The following is a 22,596-nucleotide window of genomic DNA, read 5'->3' on the forward strand; positions in this document are numbered from 1 at the left end:
CTTCACCCTGTGAAATAACCTCCTCATGAATATTTGGGAGGAGGGCTGGGGGGGGTTTACTCAAATTACAGCTTTCGTCTTACTCAATAATGTCAGGTAACCTCAAAAGAATTTGCACAGAATCTCATGTAATCTCAAGCTTGTATGCGCAAATGGAAACAGATAATGTTTCAGCTTTACTCATAAAAATATGTGATTTCCAAGAAGCAACAGTAATCATGCATTTTCTGAAAATCAAGATTTCTAATGCAAAAGCAGGTCTGTCTAAAGACAGAATTTTCTCTCTAGCAACAAGGCTAAATAAAACAGCCAGGCATCTGTGAACATGAAGAATAAGGAAAAATAGGTCTCTCATTTCCAAATCAGCAGCAGTGCTTGCATTCTACTTTAGTTAAACAACAGGAGCAGCAGTCATAATCTCTCTCTGTGGAGGAAACTGTAAAACTCTAGGCTATTGCTTGAAGAAGAGAACTGTAAAAATTTTCTAAAAAGACTGTTTTAAGGTGGGGAAAAGTTTGATTATTTTTTTTTCCACATACCTGCTTCATGAGCTCAGGGAAAGACTGAAGAATATTCTTGACACTGGTCTGGCTTCCTGCATCTTAGGAGTTCAGGTAGACCTGATTCTGTCCATATTCAGATGTGAAAGGATCTCACCCTGCAGTTGTTTCTTTGCACACACATAGGACCTTCTTCCTCCCACTGTCAGTCAGTGATAAGAAAATGGGAAACAGGTAAGCACATGTTGCAATTCCAGACACCTCTGCTTAGGAAATAGCAGCTGTTGTATATTCTTTCTTCTCCACTGGTGCATACCAATTTGTGGGGTATGGCTGGAAAGCAAGCCTTCGAAGCCAATTATGAGGCAGGATATGCAGAGCTGACCAACAAAGGGTGCCACTGCTGGAAGAGTTCTGTCAGTTTTTCAAGGTGTATTTGACACGCCAGGAACTTTTCTAAATACACCTTGGGAGAGTGACAGGAGAAGTAAGTTTTAATATGCACCTATGAAAGCGTGCCCACAAACACAAACATATCTATTTATACACACACCCCTGTGAATGTACCATCCGTGCTCTCTTTCTATAATGCACACAGAACAGCCCGTATTTTTTCTGCATTCACACAACTCTTCAGCTCTTCTGAGTCAGACATTTCTGTAGATCTTCGAAGACTCCAAAGAACCCTGCCAGTCAGACTTCCTCATCCACAATGAAACTAGAGTATCAGTCAAGGTTAAAAAAGATAGTTTCAAATATAAATTAATATATTGCAGCCACACTTAATTTGTCATTAAATAAACAGAATGCATGTTTTAATCCAGATATCTATGGCATACAGGCATGCACACCATTTACACAACAGTAAGAAAAGAAACCATATTAATTACATTGTCTTATTAATTATTATTGTCTTCCTGGCAATTGTAAAAGACAACCTGCTCAATCTGCCTCCTCTGTTTCTGGCTCTCTGTGTTAATAACTACAAAGCATTTCTGAGACATGTCTGGACCCTAGAGGGAAAGGACATTTCCTGGAACATGGGAATTCATCTTGTTGAGAGTATCTCAGTAACCATGGTGGGTTCATCTACCAAAATGTCATTTTCATGAGGAGCCACTGTTCTAAAATGTATGTGCATGTCAGCTAGGTGTTATTTCACTATGTTAATGGTATTGTCACTATTCTATGCTGTCTAGGTAAAATGGAATAATAATGTTTTTAACCTTTGGCTTGTTATTTCAAAGTAAAAATTCTATGCCACAAAAAGGACTGGATGCGTAAAATCATTAGAGTTAGCCCTCAATCTCTACATGTGCTCCAGATGCTCTTATCAAATATTCCAGACACACAAACAAAAAATAAAGTTTCACTTTGTTTCCTTTTACTCAGATTTTTAAAATACAGTCACAGAGTTTGAAAGTCACATTTCCAACAAGAAACAGAAATAAACTCAGCAACAACCCCTATCACATGGTGAAGACCTTTCCTGAATATTCCAGATTAAAATAGCCTTGGGATTTAAGTGTGTTATTCTATGCTGATGAAAGTCAACCTCTTCAGACATCAAATAAAAAGAACCATGCAGCAATCACTATTCTGAGATGGGAAACAAGGAAAAAAAAGGAGGGGAGAAAAAAAAAATCTCAAACCAACAAAAATATTTTGGAAGGAAAAAAAGTATTAAAATCACAATAGACAAACAAAATCAGTTTTCCATCTGCCATACATTGTTTCAAAATGAAACAAAACCTGCTGAGTTCATCAAGTAGGAAGCACTTTACTGCTACAGCCTCCAGATCACTTTGAATCTAGTCACTGGGAAACAAAAGAAGAATGCAATGAATTAGCTGGGAAAGGATAACTGGTTTTCATTTATTTTACTCCTTACAGCATCTTAATCTGAATAAAGTATCCCAGAACCCTGGCTGAGCCTAAGATGAGAAGGAAATGTGTATAAGGCATAGTTTAGAGAGTCAGGCTCAGCTGTTAACAGCTAAGATAATTGCATACCAAGGAGAAAGATGATGAAGATAAAATATGTAGTAGTAGTGCAGAGTCAAGCTGATAAAATGATTTGTTGCAATTTTGAAACTGGTTTTTAATGCATGCTGGATTTTTTATAGGTCTTTGGATGGACTTTAATGTTTGTCATTTTTTTGCACTCACTAGAATTACACAGATCATTGTTTGCAAGAGGTTCTGCTGGTTTCATTCTTTTCAAAGGTTGGGGACAAAGCCCTCTTTCAGCAGGGGAAAGAAAAATATTAATTGCAAGTAAAAAACCTCTCAAGTATTGTTGTTAATACAATTGCATGAGGTTGCACAGTCCCATCTAGTGGTCAAAAATTACTGCATAGAAGAAACAGAAGAAACAACGACAGCACCTAAACCATAGTCCCAAAGATCTGCAAATGCTATTATCTGTTTAAGCATTGCACCAATATTCTCATGCATTCCAGCCCAACTATATTTTATTGTACAATATCCTAAGACAGAGCCATATACAGTGAATGTTCCCTGTCCACAACTAATTCCAGTGAAAACAGATACAATTGCATCTCAAAACTGGACTCATCTAAAGCAATTGAGCCATCATTGATTTTATTTTGCAGCTTACTCTGCTTCCTGAGAATATTTTCTTATAGTAAATATGACTCTCTAATGGTATTCTGCAGAGTCGCAGCTGATGGTAGCATAATAAGCAGCACTTTACAGACATTGTGGATTATATTACTATTGACACAGTCTTAAACCCAAGCAGAACTCAATTTTTACTGCAATCACAACATCTCTCTCACAGTCTCCAAATCAGTATTTCAAGGAAAGTCGAGTCCTAGTGCTAGAGATGTGCATGTTTTTATGGTCACCATGTGCCACATTTATGACTAAAAATCTCTGACATTTGCTGAAAATTGACTGAAATTTTTTTAAATGAAGTTCAAAAACACCCTTCTTATTAAGCTAGTAAACAAAATAATCCCTAAGAGCATTCATGTTTACAATGTTAACAGGCTGCTGGTCTGGAGACAAAATCCCTGATTGTTGTGATACAGCTGGATTTCAATCAAGGGTTAACGTGTAAGTTCTCCAACTTCAATAGAGAATGTGAGCAGCCAAAAAATTATGATACACTCTTATTTCTCTCTTTAGGAAAAGTAGAGGAAAAAGCTTGCTAATTGTGTAAGTGGTGAAACCCACATCATGGGTGGGATGAGAGTAATGTGCTTTTCTCAGAGAGCTGATACAAGCACTGCAATTGATGTCATCACTTCTGTTAAGAAGGGCCACATGTCCACCACAGAGGCAACAACGCCCAAGGAGATTAGAAGGGCAAAATACTAGAAGGTGCTCTTATGTGTGACAGTGGACTACACACCAAAGCACTCTGCTACAATTTTGCCGAAGAGAGGTTAAATTGAGTTACCATTTGAGCAACACTGCCCACTGCACAGACAGCAGCAGGCCCTGCACATTTTCTCAGTCCAAATCCCATTCCTCCACTCTGGAAAAGGAGATCGCATTTACTTTTGTAGTTCTGTAAATCCATGTATTACCTAAAAAATATTCTTGTCATTCTGTCTTATGTGCACTCATTGTCCAAGGAAAAAATCTGCAATCTTTTTAAAAGCTTATAAGAAATTTCATTGCAAGTACACCTGGTTGCTTTACAATATTCCACGCCTCTTCAACCCTAAACCACAGCATTATTACATTGGCCAGATGAGTTACAGCCAGTCAGCAAGAGGTCAGTTCCCACACCTGAGCTGGAAGGCTGCAATATGCGGGAAGCAAAAATGCGTTTCAAAGCTCCCCAATTTATCTAACTTTCTCTGACATTTCAGGGCAAGCTTGACTGAAATTTTACTCAGTTTTATTAAAAATAAAAATGTAGGAACCTACCTGGGGAAAAACATTTATTCTGGTGCATCAAGAAATCCAGATATGTGTGAAAACCTACATATGTCAGTTGCAGACAAACAATAAGAGAAATGCATGTTGCGGGACGATAAAAGCTGGCACATGTGGTAAGAAAGAGTCCTGACCTCCTCCAGTATAGTTCTGTATTGTGCTAAGGTATTCACCCTATTTATGAGAACAGAGTTCACTGCTTGCATAGTTAAACCTTTTCTGTCAAGTCAGCCTCAGAGTGAAACCAAATGCTGTATAAAATGTGAGGTAAAACAAAAGAAGTCTACCCATTACAAGGCTTAGATCATATTTACATCTATTATAATTGAAACTGTTAATATAACTAGAGTTGAACAAGTGCTACAATTAAAGGAATAAAACGTTACCTGCTTGTTGAAGTTCTTTGTAATTTTATACAAAGAAAATGGCAAATTCTCCCAGCTGTCATGTAATCAGCAGAAAATTTATGCTCAAGTCCTTAGAGTGAAAGATAGAAAATTAAAAAATAGGCACAAAAGAACCCATATTACACACATTTCATTGCTATTTGTTACCGGGGTATGTAAAAATGGAATAAGGGTTAGTTTACCAGCAAGTCCTTTACCTATCACAACAGCCTAAATTACAAGATCTTACCACCCAGTCTGCAGTCCTGATTTTGGCATAGGAAAAAAAAAATAGAATGGCAAAGAGAATTGGCAGTATCTCTGATTCTGAAATACTGGATAAGGTGGGAACTAAGAGGGAAGGATGCAGAGTGACTTAATATTTTAACTTTATCTTAGCCCTTCTTCCTCTGACTGTTTCCTGTTATAGCTATTTATATCTTGAATGGGGTTTTGAGAATAAAGGAAGGACTTCTTCTTTGAGGAGCCAGGGGATGGGCAGCGCTGCAGAAAATGGACAGAAGGGAAAAAGGTTTTTCTTCTTAGGTCCCTAGCTTGGAGGCCACATAGGCTATTTAAAAGACTGACATCAGCAGCAGAGCTCTTTGGCATCAGGAACTCAAGAAGGTTATCTTTATATAATTGCTCCCTAAGCATCACCAGAAGCAAGATAGCTTTTCATTACATCCACTGTAGTTCTGTGGTTAAATGCCACAGCTAAGATCTTTATTTGTCATTGTATTATTGTTTCCTCCAATCTGTCTTTAACATCCATCCTCTTCTGACCTGTTCTTTCTCTCACTTTTCTTTTTATAGATGCAGAATATTTGGGCTAGGAGGGATTTCTGCAACCAATATGTAGTTCAAAATATATTAGATTGGTGTGGGTCACCACAGAATTACTTGGTCTTACATTGTTTTGGTTTTTTTCTCCAGAACTCCTGTGAGACTTGATTCTTACCTGAAGGTTTCTGACTTTTATGTTATCTATTTGATGTTATATATTAATCATATTGTTCATTTTACAAGTAGAAAATATGAGCATTTCCTGTCTACTACAAAAACTCAAGTACCTCCAAAGAATTCAGATATTGAAAGGGAAACACAAATATTTGCATATTGTATTTTTTTAAAGAAATGAAAATTTTTGAGGCTTTATTTAATATTTAGTGCCCTATTGGCACTGTAGTGCCCATTATGAATTGTCTTGCATATAGCTTCCCAAAGTAATAAAAAAACCCAAACTTCATAAATGTCTCTTTATAGGGGTATTTTCATTGTAGATACTACCACAGTTTACAAAGACTTGGATGTATAAATGAACTTAGGTGAATAGGTAGTCTTGCTGACCCTTAGAAAGTTTGGGTAAATGCAATTTAAACAATTTTAAGCAACAACTGGTTATAGTTAATTTCTATCACATTTACTTTTGACAGTCCCAAGGACTATATGGATGATAACTGTTTGCTGCAGCTGCTGATGTCTTATGTATTTTCACTCCATTTCATTTCTTCCCTAAATACCATTCGCTTTTTAATTCTTCTCACCTTTCTGTTTTGTCAGTGATGACCTCAGTAGGTCTTTGGAAGTGCAAACTTATTCCAGCTGCCCTTTAAAGTCATAAAGTAGATTTCTGTCACATAAATAAAAAACTATATGGTGGAATTTATCATTGCAGACATCCTTGGCTTCCTGAGGGTCAGTAGCAAAAATAATAGTAATAACAATAATGAACATTTTATGAAAAAATTATAAATCTTATGAAAAAAAAGCACTTGGAAGGAATATTAAAACTCATGCCTAAAGGCATAAACAAACCTCTAACTGATGGGTTGAAGAAAGAAACTTTTTCCTCAGGGCAGATTTTATAATTGCTTAGCACATGTCTTCTTCCAGCTTTCTTTAAAACACATTATGGCACTGAGAGTCACTGCTAAAATCAGAATAGCAGAGTAGATGGAGGGCTGGATTGTTTTTGAAATGACATTTTTTGTAGCCCACATCACTTTAATGCTGTTTTCATTTAGCTACTCTGTCCCAGAATTTGCTAAACAGATTCTAAGATGACCCTTTTCTCAGCTATATCTTTTTCCATTTTATATTTGCTGTATAGTTTATGCAAAGTTAACTTCAGCAGACTCCCTGCAGTACTTACAGCCTCAGCTATGTCTTTCACCTCACAGCCTCATTCACACATTCTGTTCTCAGGCTACTAGAGCTCTGTTTTGTTTTTTCTGTCAGTCTTCTTTCTGGCTTGGTTTCTATCTTTCTTGTGGCTTTTCAAGTCTTATTGAAAGCTTTTTTTCTTTCTGAACAAGAATAGTTGGCACACTATTCTGCTTTGCTAAGACAAAAAAACCAAAGAGAATATAAATTACTAAAATTGGTAGATGATCCTAGTTTTCCTTCTAGGATTTTATTTTCTTCATATCACTTTTTTTACAGTAACCAACTGTTTTAATCCATACCAAATTGGTAAAAATATTATTGTTAGCTGATACAGATTAAGTCTATTAACACTGTAGGAAGCTGTAAGGAAACAGCTTCTCAAGAGTTCTGTCCTGAGATCTGTAGGGTAAAAAAATAGGGCAGTGTAGCTGAAATAAATTAAATATCTTTACAGGATGAACTGGGTGGTCTGGTTCTGGTAAAAGAAAAGTCTTTTATTCTTATGAATGTTTGTTGTAGTTTATGAAATTGATTTGGTCTCTAGAAAATAGACCAATGTAAATTGACCCACATAAGTAAATAATTTTTTTTTCTTTATGGATGCCAATTTTACATGCATTTTTTCATCCAGATGTGAATCAACTATTTACTTTTTTTGTATCATAAATTATGCAGTTTAAATAAATATGACATATAATACTGATGCAAATAAACTGACAGACTCTAAATCTTGTATGAATTCTACAAGTATGAATTACTGTACTTCATAATCAGTTACAGCTTTTAGCTTTTATAAGTAAAAATTTGTTCCAGCATTTTCTTTAAGTTACCATTTCAAGTAAGCCTTTCAGTTCTCTTGTGATGATCCAATTAGTAGGTGCCAAAAAACAATGTGTTGTGATAAACCCTTTTGCTTCCACTTCTGTTCACTCTGCCGGTTATTCTGCATATCAGCCAGATCCTCACAGGCTTCTTAGTGTTTTATATGATGTTCTAAACTGGACATTGTTCTGCAGTTAATCTTGCTTACAGGGTTTCCTTTAAACATTACACACATGGAGTTTAGTACTGATGTGTCACCCCATATTCTATTCTGTCTCTGATTTGATGCAACTAAATGTGCACAGAACTGAACAATAGTGGTGATGTTGGCAGTCTTTCTGTGATCATATTTAGTGGAATGGGTGCTGTGAATATTAAACTCCCCCATACATACAAAAACAAGAAGCATGAAGCAGCCAGCCCAATTATACCAATAATAAAGTAATTTAAAGATAAATTGAGTGGGACTTGCATTTTGAAAATGAATTCTCTATTCATGTGTAGCATTCATGGGTGTATCCCTTTTATTCAAAGTAATAGGAAATTATGACTAAATCTTAAAAGACTCAGATCAGAGACTCAGACAGAATAAGTATTCCTCTAGTTCAGAAACTTAGACAGATATTCTTTGTACTAAACTAAAATATGGTTGTATGAAAAGTTGCTTCTTTTTTTGCAGTAGTTTAAAAAAATCATCTACGATCATATCAGGATTAATAATTTCTGAATCTTTCCCTGATCTTTTAGTTTCTAACTCACTTGCAGGCAAAACAAAGGAATAGAGGGCTGAGATTCATATTATTGGAAGGAGAACAGGAATAGCTGTCACAGCAGCTCAAGAGTTAGTCTGTGCAGAGGGGAAGTATCTGAGTTCAGGCTTTCACAAATGCAGTGTACTCAGAGGAAGATGATGTTCTCAGTCTTTTTATGACATTATATCAATAATTAAAATGACCCTAGAATCCTCATCTCTTAATGAATGTCTTAAGCATGAAATCAGACACAAGCCTCTTTCATATTTCTGTACTGTGCATTCTTCCACCTTTATCAAGCTCACTTAGTCCCGGACAGAAACTCCACTGAATATTGTCAGTGTGGAGCTGGGACCCACCCACCTAGCAGTGCTGAGCTCCTGCCCCTGGGAAGCAGCTACAGGGAAAGCTCAGCTCTGTACTGGGCTTGCTCATGGGTCCTCTTCCTGGCTCAGAGCAGAAGCAGAACAGGAGACTGTAGATATAACTCGTCTCATTCCTGTTCTAGATGCAAATCTCAATGCATCTAGATATGAAAATGGAACAGGAATGTGCTCAAAATCTGTTCCAAATATTTTTATTTGTTCTTCTCCATTCACAAACCCTTTCTGAGTCAAGACCCTTGAACATTCTTATGACATCTATTCAAAACCTTTCTCATGTGTAGGCAATAGTGCTTGTCCCTGTCCTCTCAGATGCCTTCCATTTAAATGTTCCCACTCCTACAGTGGCAAAAAGGGATGTGTTTGTTCTGTCAAATTCTGATTCATCTTAGTCTCACCCTGTTAATTTGGAATTTGAGGAGAAAACTCAAGTTTTTATAATAAAACCCCAAGAGGCACAAGGACCTAAGAATTCTTTTACAGTTCTACTTTGTTATACAGAACAAAAAAATTAATTGTTCCTCAAATTAAATGTAATTCTTCTAATTACTCCTTTTACTGAATATATCAACATTTCTGCTGTAACTCTGCCTTTTAAGTCAATAATCTCAATGCTTAAGCAATTGACTATATGTTGTTTTCCTATAGTTCACAGCTAGGGAAATTAATTCTGTTCAGACTCAAAGCAAATGTTTGATTAAATTGAATTAGTTTACTGATACATGAACAAATCTAGGACAGGATTTAATTACATTTACAGAAATTTAATCTAATGAATCAGGTTGATTTTTTCCTAGTATTTAATGGACCTTACCAGGATCAGTAAAAGTGAATCACCTAAAATACTAAAGCAATTTCTTCTACACTTCTCTTTGAAGGAGCAACCTATAAAACTAATAAATAGCTATATACAGTGTCTACAATCATATGAAGGAATTTTTTTTCTTTTCCCCTTCTTCTATGTTCTAGATTATAATCAAGACTGGCTCTGTGCAAACATATTAATATGTTTGCAGAGAATAGCTGCGTAATGGGCACATTAAGAACATATTAGCTGCATTGACTTTCTAATTTGGTGTTCTGTCTTCAATAGCGGTCAGTACTGACTGTAGCAAAAGAAGCACAAGATTTAATAATACTGGATAAGTACATGATAACTTCTTAAGGGAATATGTCTTTAAAAATATTTGCCTTACTGTCTTGAACCACAAGGAATTATTTCTAGTCTATCCAGAAAGTATAACTGTGCTTAACAACACAAACACTTTTGCCTCTTCTCTCTCAGTAAGATTGCAGTTTTACTAATATCTTATGGCAATGAATGCATTATTCTAATATTCTAGCAAGAAATCAGATTCTTTCTGGAGATACAGAAATATGGAAGGCATCTTTTTTCATGCGCAACTGCCTAAATATGTTGCAAAATTTGTATTGCCTGCAGCATTCATAAATAATAAACCATGTCTATCCTATGCTCTTTTACTAGTCCCATGTCAATGTCTCTTTTTTGAGCCCTTTTGATGTTAATAGTTATTTTCCTTCTGCCTTAGATGCGTGAATCTTTGTATCAGTTTCTCTGACTATAGTCGTTCAACTAGAGTGTTTAATTCAAGCAACTTTATGAACACCAATATTAAGTTTATAATATTAAAATTCTTTATCTCTGCTCTCATTTTGTAACCTCATTTAAATAGGCAAAAATCTTCAGTCCTGTACAAGTCCTCTTCAGACTTTTCCAGGTTTACATATAACATTTTTATAATAAACTTTTATTACTATAAGTGAAAACTCAGGATTCACTTTTTGTTTCTATAAGAAATTGCTATAACAATTAGAAGTAGAAATGCAGTATTTTGAAGATTTAGTAAAATATTTTGGTTTTTAATTTTTTAAGTGCAAATGTATTATAAAAATATTTTTAACAAACAGGTGTTGAATATTTTTAAATCAGGTTTTAAATTATAGCCTAAGAGGCAATAATGTCTAGAAGGTCATATCCTTCAATTAGGATATGTTACAAGTCTTTCATTTTTTATAATATTAATTGCAAAATAATACATTGCTAAAGCAAACAAGCATTTCTAGACTTGAATCTTATTCACACAACATTAATGGAAAAATTACCCAGCCTGTATAAAACATCTACTCAGTTCTTCACTTTGAGGAGAAAGATGAATGTATATTTCCAGTACCCAGCAATTTGGCTTTTACTCAAATGCACATTGCCTGTTGTCACATGAATAACATGAATTACTGTTTACCAAACTTGATCTTATCAGTAATCTATTATATTTTAGAAGTAAAATAAATTCTAATGCCGTTTCTGTTTCCTAGATTATTTCATCTAGCAAAAAACGATTGATTGTAAGAAGAAATTATTCCCAATGTAGTGAGCTAGTGCAAACAATTTATGACCTAATAATTGCTCAGAAGTTTTTACATTTTGTAACTTCTTTTCTCCTGGATTGTCATCTGGATTAGGTGCCATTCGTTCTCTCTAAGGCAACTTAAACCCAGAGTTCTGATTAAAGTGAACAGTATGTGCATGTGGGTTTAGTTGATGTAGCTCAAATTTTTGCACAGAGACTACCTGGAATTAACAACAGCAAAAGAATTGTTACTTACCTGAGAAATATTTTTGCAACCACTTCTACACATATGTAGAGCTATTCTAAAGTTATTCTGATTTCTTCTTTCTTTTGGATTATTTGAAGGTACTTATACGTTCTCATTAAAGCTTGCTGTTCTGAAAGCAGTTATTAAAGAGCAAGCATTAGATCTTTGGAAGATTTGTGGCATAATAAAACAGGAAACTGAGGAGAGAAAATAGATAAAATAATCTGAAAGTGTCCTGGGTAAGTAAAGGGGGAAAAAAAGAAAAAAAATTGTAGGATATGTAGTACGCTTGCACACATACAAATATCCATACAACTATTTATGTATGTACACAGTCACACATAAATAAATAAAGTCACACAGGCAGAAATAGATACAGATGTTTCCAGGGAATGACAGAAAAATTATGCAGCTTGATAGGCTTTTCATCTTTGCCGTTTTCAGATTCTTTATCACTGCCTCAATTGCAATAATGTTACTATATTTTGGCTTCTACCACATAGGCATAACAGGATTCTCAAGTGCTTTAAAAAAAGAGTTAATCTAGAATTATATCTTATTTATATGGGTAAAAATGATGGAGATGAGGTTTTATAGACCTTTACCTTCAGTGCTGTTTCCTGAGGAGAAAGTTTCTTGGTTCAAAACTGTAATTGGTTTTACCTGCAAGTAAAATCACAAAGATGATCACATCCTTTACTGCTTTATTTAGAGTACAAAAATCTAAAGAATATTAGCACGAGAGCAGCTAAGTCCCTAAAGATCTGAGTATCTGCAAAAGACCACAAGAAAAGAAAAAAAAAGGCCTATTTAACAAACACCCTATTATGAGTTAAGTAAATTCTGATAGCTGCCTGGTTAATAATTATAATGCAGCACCAAATCCAAAGCAGCTGTGTAGAATACATTAAAAGCATATGTTAGCTGATTAAAAACCACATTAATCAGAAATATTCATCAATTATGGCTATCTGTGTACTCCTACACTGCTAACCCCACTACATATGGATTAACACCAATTCCAAAACTATGTGATATGTTTATCCATGAAGCAAAACTAAATATGAAAAACTGTGCTGATGAAATGGCGGGAGACACAAGGGTGCAGAGAAGAGACAGGACTTGCCAAGGAGTCCACACTGGCCTTGGTAAGAAGCACAGAGGAAAGGGCAACTGGAGCTGCTCTCTGCCAAACCAGCATGATCCATCCTACCACTGAGCACATGTGGAGGAGGGAGAATATTCACCAAGTGAAAAAGCTGTAGAAAAGCATCTTACACATGGGCACAGAGAATGGCAAGTGAGCAAACACACTCTGCTCTTTAGGAAACGGAGAAAAAAGTAATTTTTAGTCTTCACAGGAAGATCAATTAGAAACTCTTACAATTAGCTTCAGACTAATACTGCACAGACAGAAATTCTTCAAGACAAATTAATTTACAAGAATTAAAATAATGACCAGGATCTCTGCCCTTTTACCTGCTAAGAGCAGGGACTCATCCTGAATTATTTTATATCAAAGTGTTCAAGAAACTGTATGAAAGAGCAATTAACTTAAGTGAAAATACTGTTCATTAACCCCTTTTGACATTAGAAAATAAAGCAATTTAGAGAACTGATACTGAAATTAAAGTTAATTAAAACTAGAAGACATACCTCCTTGAAAAAATTTGTATCTCTTATGTCACCAGACACCTCTTGTTCTAGTTGCTAGATTCTTCTTTAGCTCGCTTTTTCTCTGCATAAACATGAAAAGCAGTAAATATAAAATGAGGAGTTGTTAAACATTTTCTTTATGTGACCATAGCAACCTTCCATGATAACAGCATATTTCCCTGGAAAATAGAATTAAAGTGATTCATGTTACTGATTATAAATAGCCGTCATTCAATTAAATAGTCTTGTTCAAGTCAAAGAGATTACTTTTGTAAGAACCTAATTCTGGTAAATATATACTTTTATGTTTTATATGCTTTATACCAGACATACAATATTAAATTCAGACCCTCTTAAAATGAAACATAATTTTGGGGTCATGAAATGGATAAAAAAAAGCAGCATAAAAGGTAATGACAATTGCAAAGAGCTAATGCATTGAATCTTGACGCTTAGATTCCAATTAGCTGGAACAACTTCAGGGGAAAACTTGGTTCCCTCTTGCCAAAATGTGACAAATTCATGAACAAACGCCACAGTTTACAGGAAAAGCAGTAAGATCAGTGTCATACATCATTCATTTATGTTAATTAACAGGCAATTCTAATTTTATATAGCAATGTAACTGAAATAGAGAACTAAGATTGGACAGCCATTTTTCAAAATCCCTGCACTGTTAAGTCACAAATCTATTCACAGCTAAGGAGTGCAGACTTCAAACCAATATAACTAGCTCCTGATGATTATTTATGTCTGCATCAGTGTGATTTAGACACCCAAATCCTACAACCATTCTGAACATACCAGCCTGAATTACAAGCTTCTGGAGCAAGATAAGCCCTGAAGCAATATAATGAAACTACATTGACAACATCTAGAATTTTTCTTTATATAAGACATGCTATACATTTGAGCTGAAAGAGAATCAGAGCAGACACCTACAAATAATACCCAGGCATGGTACAAGGTGCTTAAGGTACTATTTTACAAATAAAACAATGAAAACAACTTTCATTGTCATTATGTCTAACTCCTCATTCTCTGAGGCAATGCGTATCCTACAGCTCAATCCCTTTCAGAAGTGATCTCTTATCAAACTGGTTAGAGGACATAGCCAAAACAGACTTAAAAGAAAGCCAATTTCAAAATCTAATTCTTCTTGTGGCTACCAGAACCCTACTCTTCTAATGTTTGCTGTATTTGTTTCCATTGTCCTTGGTCTTTTGATTTGTGCGCATTTGCTCTTTGACTGGGATGATTTCTCTGCAGCATTTGACCAGCACTGTTCTTCTTTTGATAAATTCCTAGTAAGCAATTACATGATCTATGAGCTAGATGGAAAAAGACAGAATTTTTCAGTAGTCTGGTAAAATGAACTCCCTACTTTTCTGATTACTCCAGCAGCTGCTGTCTAGACTTCATCTAGATGACTAGAATTGAACAAAAATTCAGGTCAAGGGTATAACAGTGACTTTTTTCCATATTTCAGTACTTGAGTGGAGCACTTTCTACTTCCACAAATTCTTGAAATTTATAGGATTAAAAAAGGCAAAGCTAAGTGTAGCAGTGGCATTTGTGATGGAAACATGGTCACAAAGCAGAAAATAATTTAGATACAAGATTGGTTGTACGCCTTTGTCAAGATGACTTTAATTTTTATTAGAGTCCTACATTTGGAAGGACAATAACTCACAGATCACTGTACTGCAACCAGTGGCCTGGCAGCCTGCCCCTAAGAGCTCCCAGTTTCCCACCACCTTGTCTGTCGAGTTCTGCTGCTCATGTACAGGTCAGTGTAACTGCCACAGACCTGCTTTGATGTCTCAAGTTTTCACTAAAACAAAAAAACAAACAACCTTTGAATCTCAGCAGTCCAAAAGGCTGACATTCCAAACTGGATCAAAGTTCAGAATATTTTATGTTCAGACACTGCAGCACTTGTATGATGTCCAAAACAATGCATTCAATGTCTGTCCCATACTCAGAGGAAACACCAGAATCTTTGCACACAATAGAGCCACAGACCTTAAACCACCTGGCTGATCAAAGTAAATTACCATATTGTCTAACATTATAAATTAGAGTCAGGAAATAATTGTGCCATAATTTTTCCAAAGTTCATGGCTCACGGGGACAGATAGAGCCTTACTATTTTTGGAGTAGATTAGACTCCTGATGCCTTGGAAAAAGAAAAAATACTGAGATATAATTTTTTTTTCCTGTATTTACTGCATCCTTCATGACTGCATTAATTAGCCCTTAATATTGAATGGGACAATTTTCTATCTATTCAGTTAATCAAATCAAGATTGATTGGAGCTGATCATCCCAGGTAGTTAAATGTGACTTTATGCAACTGAAGGTCCCAAGTAGCTAAGAAGAAAAATTTTCATTCCCACTTAGTTGTGATGCATCAAGATTATGAGAATAACTGATGTTTTATTGAAGGACTTTCTGTAAAACCACTGGAAAAAAAATAAAATAAGGAACTGAAATAAGCTATCAGTTCCTCTTCACATCTCCAGAATGTAGAACACAATAAACAAATTGCTGCCTGACTCAGTCTCTATTACTTGTTTTACTTATTATGTTTTCTCTTTGAAAATTAAATTGTTTTTTTTCTTGGAGTCCTTTTAACATAACGTGAAAGCTTGCTTTTACTGTTCTCACCTCGAACAGAAGATTGTTGCTTGAACTGTATTCTCAAGTCATCATTCACATACCCCCCTGTAAAACTCAAACACAGTGTCTTCAGAATGGAAATTGATTTCCTCAATACCATACAAAGCCCACCTAAGTACAGTAGGCTTGAAATGTTTTCCTCTCAGGCTTGTCTCCAATAAACCAATAAAAAGAGAAAGAATCATTCTTCCTTTGTGCGATACCTTCATGTATTAAAGACAGAGTAATAATTAAAAAATATATACTTCCAAAATCTGGAATTCTGTCCCATTCAGAACTCTAATTTAAAGTAAAATAGGCATCTTTAATACTGTTGAGTAAAGTCAGAAAATGTTGGTGCATAAATTATTTAAAAATGCTTTCTTTTTTTTGCTATTTGAGTATGTATTATCACTAGGTTTTTTTAATATTATCTTTCTTTCCTCATATAGGATTTTCAGCATGTTGAGATATCTGAAAATGAAAGAAACAACTCTGAAAAAAACCTTCTTACTCAAAACATTCTTATTGTTATTTAATCTGGTGGAACAGCAAATAAAAACGCATCTCAAAAAAAGGAGGAAGCATCACTGAGGAAGTTACCACACAGGCACTCTTTAAAGCTAAGTAACAATAATATTTTCTATCCATTTTGTGAGCTTATATCAGAAAAAATATCTACTATAAATTGTAATATGCTGAGAAGAAATGCCAATACAAAATGCAATTTTAATGGCAATGATCATCAGATGAAGATACAGAAATAACACCAAATGCATGGCATAATTGCTGGAGGCATTGAAAACAGATTTAAAACAGCAATCAATAAGAGATATTAGTGACCTTGCAGTGTGTATAACATTCAATAAATATCTAGGCCAATCTACTAACATTTTATTAAAATGAGTCAATAACAACACTGTATTGTCTATTAAATTGATCACATCTGATATGACCACCAATATGACTGTTCCCAAAGTAACAAAAAAATCCTAAGATAACTAGTAGAACAATTTCATGCCTGTAGTGGTGGTAAATTAGCATAGAAATTGTGCCAGTGTAATTAGATTGCTTAAGGTCTTTAAAAAAATAATAGCATTATCAGTATACTCTCTCATGTTGCCACAGTAAAACCAATGTAAAAGCAGTTTACTGTTAATCACTTCTGTAAACATATAAAGAAGGAATACACACACACACAGAAGAATGCAGGGGTTTTATATCTTTAATCACAACAGATTTAAGCTATTAGAATCAGTCAGCTTATAAACTATTTTTAGATCCCCTTTTTTTCTTTTCTTCATTGAATACCTTCTTTCCAGAACATTAGTTGAAACAAAATCTCACCAGGAAAGAAAAAAATATTAAAAAAGAAAAAGCAGACCAAAACACTGTCACACAAACCAGCACACAAATGTGAGAGAGAGAATTCTTCAAGTCAAAAAGGAATATATAGCCATCACTCAATTAATTGTTGATCTTTCTATAGAGATGATTTAATTTAATGTACAATCATTCATATAATAACTTAAGTAAAATGCTAAAATTTGCAAATCTCTGAGAAGAAACACATCCATTCTTTTATTGCTGTAAATATTCACTACAACAACATAAACCTCAATGTAGCTTGGACTTCAGAAAGAGTTTGCAGAAGAATAGTTAACTGCATTTTCATTTTCATTATCACAACTTGGATTTAAAGAGCAACAAATACACTAGAGACTGCTCTGTAACAGAACTGATAAAGCCCAAAATCTTTTGGTAAAACAGGGCCTATTTTCTTGAGTTACAAACACATTTATATTCTTTCAACCTAATATTATTTTTTGATTGTACTTGCAGCACCTGCCTCATTATATAGTATTCCTTGAATCTGTTACAGACAACACACACAGAAAGCCAGACTACGTGAACAAAAATGCTCAGTAATACTAATCAGTGTTCTCTTTCTTCTTTGCAGATTGCCACTCAAATATAGCTTTTAAACTGTCACAATTTCCTTCATCATTCTTTTACAATCCATATTACATTTCCAGTCTATTGGTAAATCGGCATCACTCTTACCAATTTTTGTCTCTGCCTTTTTGTGTTAAGTCATGAAAAATTCTTAAAATATATGGTTCTGTAATTATACTGTTAAATAAGACTAGGAGAGCCTCTTCTTTGTTTGGTTGTTATTGTTTGTTTTGTTTGGTTTGGGGTTTTTACTTGATGTGGAGATACTGAAATAACTTCCTAAAACCTGGGTGAGTTGTGAGTAGATTTTTACTTTGAGTTAACAGCATTACTCACAGAGTCAGGTAATATTTTTTTAAATTATATTGAATTTTCCTCTATTGTATAGCTGTGTCATCCTTGTGTGGAAGTGTCATCCTTCTACCGTAAATTTAAGAATTCTACGTTGCAATTTCACTGACTTCAGTAAGCTATTATTGTCCACACAATCAAGATGGATGCTTTTCTATTCACTAGATTTTTTAATTATACAGTTGGGCTGAGATCCATGAATTGTTGACATTGTTCACAGCTTCTATAGGGTCTGGCTCACTGAAGAAACATAAAGCAGATAACAACAATCTAGATTACTACTATCATCATGTTAGATAAGCCTTTCAGAAATTTGTCTTTGTGGTGAACACAATGCTCAAATTATGCCAGAAAGACTTTTATACTTTGAGTCCTATTTTATTGGCCTTTTCTTTATGAGTTAAACAAAACATTAATAATGATTTCTCAGAACAAGATTTCCATTAGTGGCATAAAGATTTACACCTCAAGGGCCTAGGCGTAATTGTTCATGATTGCACAAGTTAACTGAATATACTGTGTTTGACAGCATTATGCTTTAAAAAGTAGTTTATTTAGTAATAAAAATGTGATAGAGTGGTTGAAATGGCTCAGAAGTCTGAAATTAATCAACTACCTTTTCAGAGCTGTGCTTCCTCTTCTAGAGGTATAGCTCTGCTATTTGTCTCCAAATGGTAAATTGCACTGTTTCCAGAAAGGCAACATTTAAAAAAATTTTTAACAATACGATAATTCCTTTCTAAAGTCCCAAAACCTAAGTTAATCTCCTTACCTTCCACCTTTGTAATATTTCTCCACTCAAAAATTCAGACTTCTCCTTCAATTAGGGGGAAAAAAAGCAAAATGTCAAACCTTCTTGGGAGGAGAGCATTTTTCAGGTAAATGAATAAACTTTTTATTCCCACTCCCCTTAGAAAAATCAATCCACATATGCATTTATTGGTCTGTTACTCTGACATATCATTTTGGTTGCAAAAATACTTAATTGGAAGGTAAGCCTTGCTCTAAAGATCTGCAAAGGAATGAGAGCCATACCTTCAGCTAGACATTCAGATCTGGATGCCAGCTGAAAACATTGGAAAAGAAGATCAAGATCTAACAAGAAGATCAAGATCTATCAAACTATCAAGGCTGATAGTTAAGTGTGAGAAATTGCCCTCATCAGACACCATACTCAAAATTGCTGCTCACACACTCTGAGTAAAGTACTGGACTGTATGGAGGTGATTAACTTGGATTACGTTAGGTCTCCTTTATTTAAGCAGAAGAACCTCAGTAGAAATACTTTTTGTTTAGTCAGCTTGAGTTGATGTGGAAGGCTGACACCACTCAGCAACAATCTCAGCAGCTGATGTTGCTAAAGTTGCCCTTTCCCAAGAAGCTGGGATGGCAATACACAATGAGGAAACACAGGCCTTTGGCATCCCAGATCCTGACTAACAGGTAACAAGGTCACCTATTTCTGCTGCCAGCTTACCACGTTTACAGGACACAATATCTACCTCTGCTGCAGGGAAATTAAAGCTCAAGTGGAGCCTCAGTTTGGTAACAGACAGGGCCCCAAGAAGAAAGCTGTAGATTCAATATCTAAAGCATTTGCACAACGTATAGAAATAAAGCAGCTGCTGCTTTAGCTACCAAAACCAACCAGGTCCAGGTTATATTCACAATGAAAAGGGTGGGGTTTTTTTGTCCTCATAAAAATACTGAAATGTGCAACAAGAAAAAAAAATGAAGGAAAGTTCCATCGATTCTCACATCAATCTTAATTTAAAGTCATATCCGATGTGTGATGTTGGCAGGACAACTGCACTGGACCTACTCATTTGCCAGACCAGGAAAAAAGGTGAAACCAACTCATCAGCTGAGCTTAGGCTGCTACTGAACCCTCTGGAGCAAGGCCATAGTGCACCACACAGCACATCAACTGCCCAGCCAGAGGAAAAGTGGGTAGAAAGAGGCTGCCACAGACACAAGAGACTGCAAACAGATTCCTTGTCCCAGCAGGCAGGGTCATCTGCACATGTCCCTTTTTCCTACAAAAGTGGGACCTCTTTCTCAGAGAAAAGTGAGTATAAAAGGTCTGCTTGTTGCTGATACATTCGACATTGTAATTCAGTCTATTTTTTTGGTGGAGCATTTTCTTTAAAACCTCTTTAGTAACTGAGTTGCTGTTGCTCATAGAATAATATACTGCTGTATGTTGAGAGCTGAACAGTCATTCACAACATATTTATGCATACAATTCATTTTTACCATGATAGCCTGAGGAAGAAAGGCTTGTGCAACCCACAGATTCCACAGGCACATCTTTGTCTTACCTCTGCATCAATGTCTGTCACATAGCTCGCCTCAGAATAACAATTTAATCTACTGACTAATTTTAAAAGAATTTTAAATAAGGGTGTGTTCCCAGATTCAGCACTAAAAAATATTCTTCATCAGCTTCAGTTGCACTGAAAGGATGCTGTGATCCATCACAGATAATTAGATATAGCAGTAGATGACTATGTACTCACATTAATGAGGTGCAAAGCACACCTGCTAAGGAAACAATGGGAGTGTACAGCATGACCTACTTTCTTCTTCACTGTTATTCAGGTATCAGATTTGGGGGTAAATAAAAGCATTGCTTGAATTTTGAAGGTACTGAATATGAGAAAGCATTTTGATTAACAATATTTTTTCCTTGCACTTCAATATGAAGTGTTTTAAAGCCTCTATCTAGAAAAAACCACCCAGGTGACACAAGAAAAATAGCTAATCTCAGGGACACTGAAACAATATGAGAATACTAGGTTTTAAGATACAGAACTGTTGCTCATATAACCATCACAAAAATTTCACTATGTATTTTTACTAGGTAGAAGGACAAAACCACAGTTTTGCCTAAACGTAAATGGTGAAACCTCACATGACATAGCAAAAGCTTCTCTCCCCTCAAGTCTGAGGTATAAAGTATGATCAAAAATTTAAGCAGAAAACATTGCCAGCCAGTAATGAAGAGGGAAGAGAGAAACTGAAATAAAAATGGTGGGGTGTTGTGACTGATATACCCATCGTCTTTGATGTCCATACTCTCAACTGGGAGAATGATATTCAAACGTATCAGAGTACCACGAATTTAAAAGATTGCAAAAATCAATGTGGTAAGAAAAGAACAGGTGTGGTTCTACAAGCTTTAAATACTCTTACTAATGGGTCATATGTTACTGACTTTTCATCATCAATGATGAGCCAGTTCAACTCAGAAAAAGTAACAACAAAATATTCATTTCCCTGAATATTTCCATATCCCGTTTTGGAAATCCTTTTTTCCCAAGTGGAATTTTTTTTTAAATTTGTACCTTCCAGGAAGTTGCATTCCAAAAATAAAATATGTAAATTCAATATAGAAACAAGTAATGAGTCTTTGTACATTCCAGAACACAGATTCAATACTAGGGTGGGTAGAGCAGGAAAATACAAAACAGACATTCCATGAAGCTCTGGAGCTTAGAAATTCTGCAGCTTCCATATAATGCAAGAGCTGCCCCAGGGAAGATGAAACTAAGGAATAGATGAGTACCTACTGCAAAGTCTGAAAGAAGATCACAGGTGCCCACAGGCTGAAGAGACCACATTATCAGCATCATTTTGACAAAATCAAAAACAGAAACTGAAATAAATATATTGATTTTGAGCCAGAAAGACTGTGCTCCTTCAGTCTTTATCTTTTTCTCAGAGCTTTTAAAACTGGTGTCAATTATTTTGAGGCAAATTTCTATATACCATACTTCAAAATGATTTAATCTTTTTACTTCTTTTTTTGGATGAAATCACTCTTTTCAGTCCTTGGGTTATGAACTAAAAGATCATAAATTGCATCCATCCTTCTTCTATCACTTTTCACAGCAAATAACATCATCTATTGAAACCTGTCCCAAAAGTTACCTTTGTGTATGCTTCATTCTCCTCTTGCCTCTAATCTATGATCACAGCAGGAGGCAGAGGTAAAAGTCTTCATGTGGTCACCGTACCAAGAACTTTAAAGCCAATATTTTGTTGCATAAATAATCATGTAACCACAATAAATTAATATAAATACTTCTTTAAAAGAAGTCGTGGCAAATTCCATTGTCTTCTAATTAATTCAGGTAAACAAAATAACATGTTTGTACTTTGAATAGTATGCATACATATCTCTGATAGTTTTATTACATATCCTATGTAAAGCAATATTTGAATCATATAGTTATATTCTTGACTATATCCATGTTGGGTGTTGACTTCTGCTAGGAGGCTAGACTTGCAGGAGAAGGAAAATGCCAAATCTTGCACAAGCAAGTGATAGAAAAATACAGACATTCCTATTTCAGGCTGACCTTTAGATCAATGACCTTCTTCTTCTGCCCTAAAGCATCTGTCGACAGGAAGTGCCACAAAACACCAT

Source organism: Geospiza fortis, unplaced genomic scaffold (assembly GCF_000277835.1).
Source record: "Geospiza fortis unplaced genomic scaffold, GeoFor_1.0 scaffold40, whole genome shotgun sequence".
Classification (NCBI taxonomy): Eukaryota; Metazoa; Chordata; class Aves; order Passeriformes; family Thraupidae; genus Geospiza; species Geospiza fortis.